This window comes from Anguilla rostrata, chromosome 14 (assembly GCF_018555375.3).
Source record: "Anguilla rostrata isolate EN2019 chromosome 14, ASM1855537v3, whole genome shotgun sequence".
NCBI classification, from domain to species: domain Eukaryota; kingdom Metazoa; phylum Chordata; class Actinopteri; order Anguilliformes; family Anguillidae; genus Anguilla; species Anguilla rostrata.
The window spans coordinates 15,330,848-15,337,844 of record NC_057946.1 but is presented as its reverse complement, the minus strand read 5'-3'; the positions used below and the strand labels follow the sequence as shown (position 1 = coordinate 15,337,844).

At 38.5% G+C, this 6,997-nt stretch overlaps 1 long non-coding RNA gene across 1 annotated transcript; it reads right to left on the bottom strand.

Annotated features, from left to right (window-relative positions):
- Positions 1 to 2,175: 2,175 nt before the first annotated feature.
- LOC135239479 (uncharacterized) lies at positions 2,176 to 6,221 on the bottom strand. Its single transcript, XR_010325380.1, has 2 exons — positions 5,986 to 6,221; positions 2,176 to 3,627 (listed from the first exon to the last, which is right to left on the bottom strand). It is a non-coding gene; the product is annotated as an uncharacterized LOC135239479 (long non-coding RNA).
- Positions 6,222 to 6,997: the final 776 nt, after the last annotated feature.

Here is a 6,997-nt window from a genome sequence, read left to right as displayed (position 1 = left end):
GAGCACTTCCTTTGCCATCAATTGGGAACAAACAAAAAGTGAGTGTGACCTTAATCATTTTTCACAAAGCAAACAGTATCATGTAAAAAGGCGTACAAATATGACATTGGTAAGAGCTTCTCTAACAAAGGATTAAATGCAAGATGAAAAGTTTAAAAAAATCTGTTTCTCAACAGTGGGCCTTAAGGAAAAAATAACTAAAGAGACAGGCACATATTGCTAACTGATTATAACTCTGTTGCAACAAACTGTAGGAGGGGATCTGAGGCTTTGATTGCTGCATGATATGATTTTGAATGTCCTCTCTCACATTAATAAAAAGATTTTTTAATCATTTGAAGCATGAAAAATAAAAATAAACATTTTGTACTGGATTCCCTCCGTATTTAAGTTTAACCTTAACTTTAACTCAGGATTAAATTCAAATTCGAATTCATTTCTTTACAAACATAACTTGGCAAGTTCAGCAATCACCAAGAGTAACTCACCAAATGTGCTTTTTTTTCATTAAAAAGGGACACTAGAATTTACTCAATTCAAAGTTAAGGGCAGATGTTAGTTGGACCCAGACTATTGCTGTTTTTGACTGGAGGCTCTTTTTCAACTGAAGACTACAGAGGGGGCTGACAAAAAGACAAAATGGCGCAAAAAACTGAACAATAATGGCTGCTTCCCTCAACGCAAATGATCAGTCCTCACAACCTCGCCTGATTCATTTCACCCTGGAACGTTTTGTGTTGTTTTTGTTTAACAGCTACTGCAGCCATTCTCCAGTGAAGAGTGGCACTTGAGTAAATGAAAGGTCGTGTGATGTTGGTTGCTACTCAACAGGGCCTGGAATTCAGGGGCTGGTGTGGTGGCATGGTGGCTTTAGGCCCCCTGCCTGTGCGTTGGCCAGCTGTGCCCTTCCCACTCCGGGCTGAGACAGCGGGACCTGACAGCTCGGGGGCCAGGCCCGGGACCACGCTGTCATGCCCACACAATAGACTTCACTGCCACTCCTGACCATTAACAACACCCCTCTCTCAGCTACAGGATTAGGAAGGCCTGTATAACAAAAGAGTGGCAAACAAAAGTCCTTGTTAAATTGGCCATTAAATTCAGCATTCAGTCATGGAGGGGGGAAGCCTTCAAATGCAGTTTATTAAAAATTATAATGAATATATGATTTTGGGACAAACAGTTTCTAAGACCACCAATAAGGATTGTCAAGAGACCTTGCAGTTTATAAATTTCTTTTAGTGATATAATGTCATGCCAGGGTATCCAATGTGAAGATGAATGTGAAAATAGTAGTCATCATAATTAATAGTGCATGGTGGTAACCACAAGAATGCATGGTGTTCAATCATCACAAAAAGCATAATCTATTCTAAAAGGGGCTTTTGTTTGTTTACGTGCAGTTCATCTTGAAAGAAACCTGCAACCTAACCTACCATTAGACAAAGGAACTGGCACTGTACATTTTAGGACAACTGAGAGGGTCATTTTTCCAGGTAAATGAAACTGCAGTATACCTTCTTCTAAATAAAATTTCAGCTGTGGTAGCTATGGTCAAATTTACCCCACACACTTTACTTTCTTCTATGAATGCTTTCTGACCACCAGCTGAAAATTTATTTGACTTAATGTCAATTCCAGCTTGTACCACAACCACAGTAGAATAACAGAAACTGGCACAGGAATGCTTTCATTTATGGGGCCAAATGTAAATCTACTGTAGTCTCAGCAGAGATGTAACAAGACTGAAATCAAGAGTAGGAAAACAGAAAGAACAGTTTTAACATAAAGGAAAGTAAATACATGGCTGCAAATTTATATATATATATATATATATATATATATATATATATATATATATATATAAAGTTAATTAGATAAAACTAAGACACAAAAGGCCAAAAAAGCCCCTTGACTAAAAATACAAAAATGGACTGGCACAAAATTTTTTATTCCATAATATGAGATTTTAGACATCAAAGAGCATGCAACGCCTCCCTCAACTTTGAAAGGGCTGGGTCTTGTTCAACGCATGTAGTTTTAGCAAGGGAGTATGGATGGCCGACTCAGGACAAAAGAAAAAAAAACAAAGAATCTGCACCTCCATAGGCACACATTACTGTTATGTAATTATCTATTTTCAGGTTCATTATTCAGTGTGAGAAGCACTAATGATTTTAGATTAATTAAAAAAAGATATAATAAAAAAATATGATCAAACAAACAAATGCAATGTTAAAGCACTTGGCGCCAATTTTGGATCAACAGCTCAGACTGACGTCACGATCGCATGATCACGGTTGGACAGACAGATCACATGGTGACTGGATGCAGTACATAATTTCCTGTCTAATGAATGCATGTTCCCGTCTTCTCTTTGCCCTTTTCTACTCTTTGCTGCTCAACAGGAGAGACGTGTGGTAAGCACAGTCTCTAAGACAAGCCTAAAGAGAATGAAGGCCTGCCTATAAATGAGCACACGGAGAGATGCACTGTCTGCTACAGAAACTGATCCATAAAGGGGTCCATTTATCCATTTATCAACTTTACACCTATATCGTTCTGCAACACAGTTACAAGTTAAATGCACATAGTCTATGCACCTTTCTGCTACAGCTAGGATCGCACAACTTTACTAAAAAAAAAAAAAAACAGGATGGAGACTGGCCTTTTCGACAGACCAGTATAAATATATTACACTTTGACATTATCTGGGTTAGTCATAAAATTTCCTGGTATCATTGCTGCTTCTTGCCACATCCACACATTGGCAGTCTTACCACTCATAGTTACTGTATATTCAGTCATATAAATAGTGGCATTTACATTTGTAAATAGTCCTGTATCAGTAGGTTACATTATACAGTTCAAGCCATAATTGAGACCACTTTCAGAAAGGGCTTTTCTCTTGTACTTTTTCTGCTAAATAAATAAAGTGAATTATAATCACAGTTTATTTTAAAACAACATGAGCACTTATTTTAAATATCCCATTTTCTCTTTGTAAAGACATGGAAGGGTCTGACTTTTGTCATCCACATTTTTATATTCTGTTATAATGAATCAATCCGTTCATCAAAAATTGGATTTAAAAATTCATATAATTTCAAAAATTATTCCTGCGATAATGTAAGTCATTTCTGTCAAACATACATCTTGACTGAGAATTCAAGATAAGATGAATAAAAGCCTTATATAAACACTCAATATAAAACCACAAGCTGCTGGTCGCCTCCCTTCTTGAATGCTAGCAGCAGTTCAGATGAGTTCAATGTGAGCCATACAGAGGAGTTCATTAATGAGCTGTTAGGGAGGAGAGGTTGCCGGAGCTGATCTGACATAATGAAGCCTGGGATTCACCCCTCATCAGGCACAGAGCGCCCTGCATACCACGCCCCACAAAGACTGCAGCGTGGGGGGCCTGCAGCGGGAGAGGTGAAGCTTGTTTTCATATCCCATGGCGGGGGAATCTGCCCCCTGTTACTATGCAGGACTTAAAACCATGCCACTTCTTCCACATGCTCCAGTCTGACCGATTAAACTGGGAACAAACTGCCTAAATAAATAAGGGAACCACAGCCAGTCACGTCTGCCATGTTTTCCCCATTCAGTGCCTGTTGGCTTCCACTTTTCAGCAGGTGCATGTAAAAAAGGAAAGGTTTTATAATAGATTTATAATGCAGAACATACGTGCATGATCGATCAAAGGCTCATAATGAACAGTTCCAAGTATTATAGTACATTAGCTTATCGTTCCTTTCTGAGTTTAAATGGTTTCTTAATATTTCAAGGACTTCTGAAGTGAATTCTTGCTTCTGCGGCCCAGATTTAGTCAGACATTGATCATGGACATCTAGATTGATACTAAACAGGTGGTGCCAGCATTGCTAAATGATCCCCCAGGACTGCAACGGTGTGAGTCCATTGGGGGGTTAAGTAAACAGATTTCCAAATGAGAGAAAACAGGAGAACACCAACAACCTGCCTCCTGCATTCAGCATGATAGAAAAGCATATGATGAGATTTGGAATTGGCGTTGTGTACTTTTCATTTTTGCTATCTTATTTTAGTGAGTGAAGAAACTGCCACACCAACATCCCCCGCACTAATTATACGCCAACCTCTAAATTTGGTTAGTTGTAATATCAATTAAAGCAGTAATAGTAGTAGTAGTAGTAGTAGCAGTAGCAATAGCTACAAAGATCTTTGTAGTGCTATCATGACACATGGAAATATAATTCAATTTAACTGATCAACTTGAAAATCCAGTTATGGAATATACAGACATAGACTACTGCCTAAGCAAGAAAATTTATGATGTGGTTCAGTATGGCATGTGTTTGTTTTTTAGCACTCCATTACACATAGCATTCATTAAAATTATACTGGCTAACACACAGGGTGTAACGAGGCCTTCTCTTGAATGTAATGTGGTTTACATAATTTATGCTGGGTCAGAAATAAAGGTCAGAGTTTCAGATTCAGAAAAAGCTTCATTGAGGTCACACACAAATTTCCAGATGTAAATGCATATGATCAAACAGTTCATAATTAGAAGCATATAATTTTGAAGCATAATGATATTAAGGATGGCAGTGTGGCTGCCCAAGCAAAACTAACTTCATGAGTGGCTGACCATAATTTGGGGTTTCACTGGAGCAGTAAGAGGGGGATAAAAAATATGCTAAAGTGCTGGGAAAGGGAGAATCAATGTGTGTCATGTTCTGTATGTTGTGAGGCAGTATTTTTGGAAAGTCATAGTTCTATTTTTAAATTAGTGGATGAAGGCACTGTTGTGTTTCTGTTAAAAGCTGTATTAATTATCAAGGTATGGCTACACAAAGAACAGCAAATGGAAATTCATAAACAGGGGCGTTGTATCTACTGTAACTGATTTGTTGACCTGACCCTTGGTCCATGATTGCTCCAGCCACCCTAACATCCACCCCCCCTTCTCCCCACTTGACTATGTGTTGTTACTGATGGAAGTGTAATATTGTCGCTCTTAGTGACAGAGTATAAACAAATTATTGTCTTACTTCCTGGCAGTTTTGACTTTCACTTTATAATACAAATGTTTGGAGATTAACACAATGTAAATTCTTCAGACTATTTGCTGAAGATCCAGAATCAGCACTGCTCATCAAGACAGTCATGGATCAGTAAAAAGTTCCTCTCTACCAAGATCCCGATCTACTGGCATCTGAAGTAATAGTATGAACGCACAATATTTTCCTGTGGTCTTTTGCCACCCAGTGGAAATTTTTGGTCATGGCATCAATGACATTCCTTATGATGGCCATTGACATGGATTATTATTATTAATAATAATAATAATAATAATTATTATTATTATTATAATTATTATTATTATTATTATTATTATTGTCCATTTTATAAACTGCTTATTCCTAGTTAGGGTTGTGGGAAGGGGGCTGGAGCCTGTCCCAGCATGCAGTGGATGAGAGGTAGGAATACAATCTGGACTGCTTGTCAATTAGTTCTGACAATGAATATAGTTTTGTTTAAACTATTACATGTCAAAAAATCACATTGAAAGCATTATCTGAAGCTAAGCTAAAAATTCAGAGTGAACAGTTTAATGGGAAAAAAAGTAACATGATGTTGGCCTACTTCAATGGGGAACTGAACCTGAGCCAAATGCTGTAAGGTGCCAATGAGAAAATTATTCATCAAAATAATTAGCATTCACTCTCTCTCTCTCTGTAAGACTGAGAAGTTATCAGAGTAGATGAATTGAGTGCTGGGTAGAAAACCACTTATGTTGCTTCTGCTGAACCACATTACAATTAATGTTCAGCACTCTAGCTCAGCCATGTACTTGCACACCAGTTAACTATATTGCAAAGCTCGCCGTTAGGTTGTTTTATTTGGAAAGAGGCCAGTGACAGAACCCCCTTGAAAATGGTACACTACCTGTTACCTATTGCCACATAACAGTTTTTTCTTGTTTACTTACAGTACCTGTTCAAAGCCGGTTGTATGTGTAGCATTCGGTCCGTCGGAGAAGCCGCTTAGTCTCGGGTGGCCCGCTGGTGGAGAGAGCACACGCACCTGAGTTGCATTAGCTAATCAGCCCAGGTACTTAAAGGTGTGGTGCTCTCCACAGTTCAGGGCCGAGATCGGGAGCTCACACCGAGAGCGCTGTTATGATTTTCGTTTCGTTTTATTTTTGGAATTGTGTTCGAGGAGGGAAGACAAAGATAGTAGCCTAATCCTCAGCTGGGAAGTTTGATGAGCTGGTGCCGGCTGATAGGCGGGCCAGCTATGGGCGGCGCACTGGAAAGTGGTTGCGCGTTTAACGTACTTTTGTCTTTGTTATTTTAGGTTGTTGTTCTAGTTTATTCTATTTTTTTTCCGTTTTTTTGATTATTCAAGATCAAACATGGCAAAACGTCAAAAATCAAAACTGCAGTTATTATATTCACCACATGGTGGTACTCTTATCCATTTAATATTTGTGATGCAATCCTTTCTGAGAGATGGAAAGAGCGATTCTAGAAGACGTGATTGAAGTGTGCCGGTTTCTGAAGTCTATCATGATGGTGGTGCTTGACAATGGTGTGCTTGAATGTCTATCTACAGACACAAATATTACAAGCAAGTGATTTCATTAAAATGAATTCTGAAGTGGATGAAATCTATAAAACGTCAAAAAATATCTATTTATAGGGGATTGTCATTCCACCAACCCCCACTGGTTGATTGGGTGCCTGGGGTCAAGCTGCACATGAAGTTCTATGCAAGCTTGTCATGTGGGCTTCAATATGAAAAATAGCAGGTTTGCAACACCAAATCTTTTGAAGGACAACTATGGATGCCTGCACTCTCCTGAAGTGGCTGCAGTGACTGCAACACAAATGTGGCTATAAATAGCTATCTTGTTTAAAATATTGCTTCTTTGCATAGTTTGAGTTTAGTGATCACCAAAGTTAACTGGCCAGTTGAGTTTATGAATATTAAAACTGAACACTTG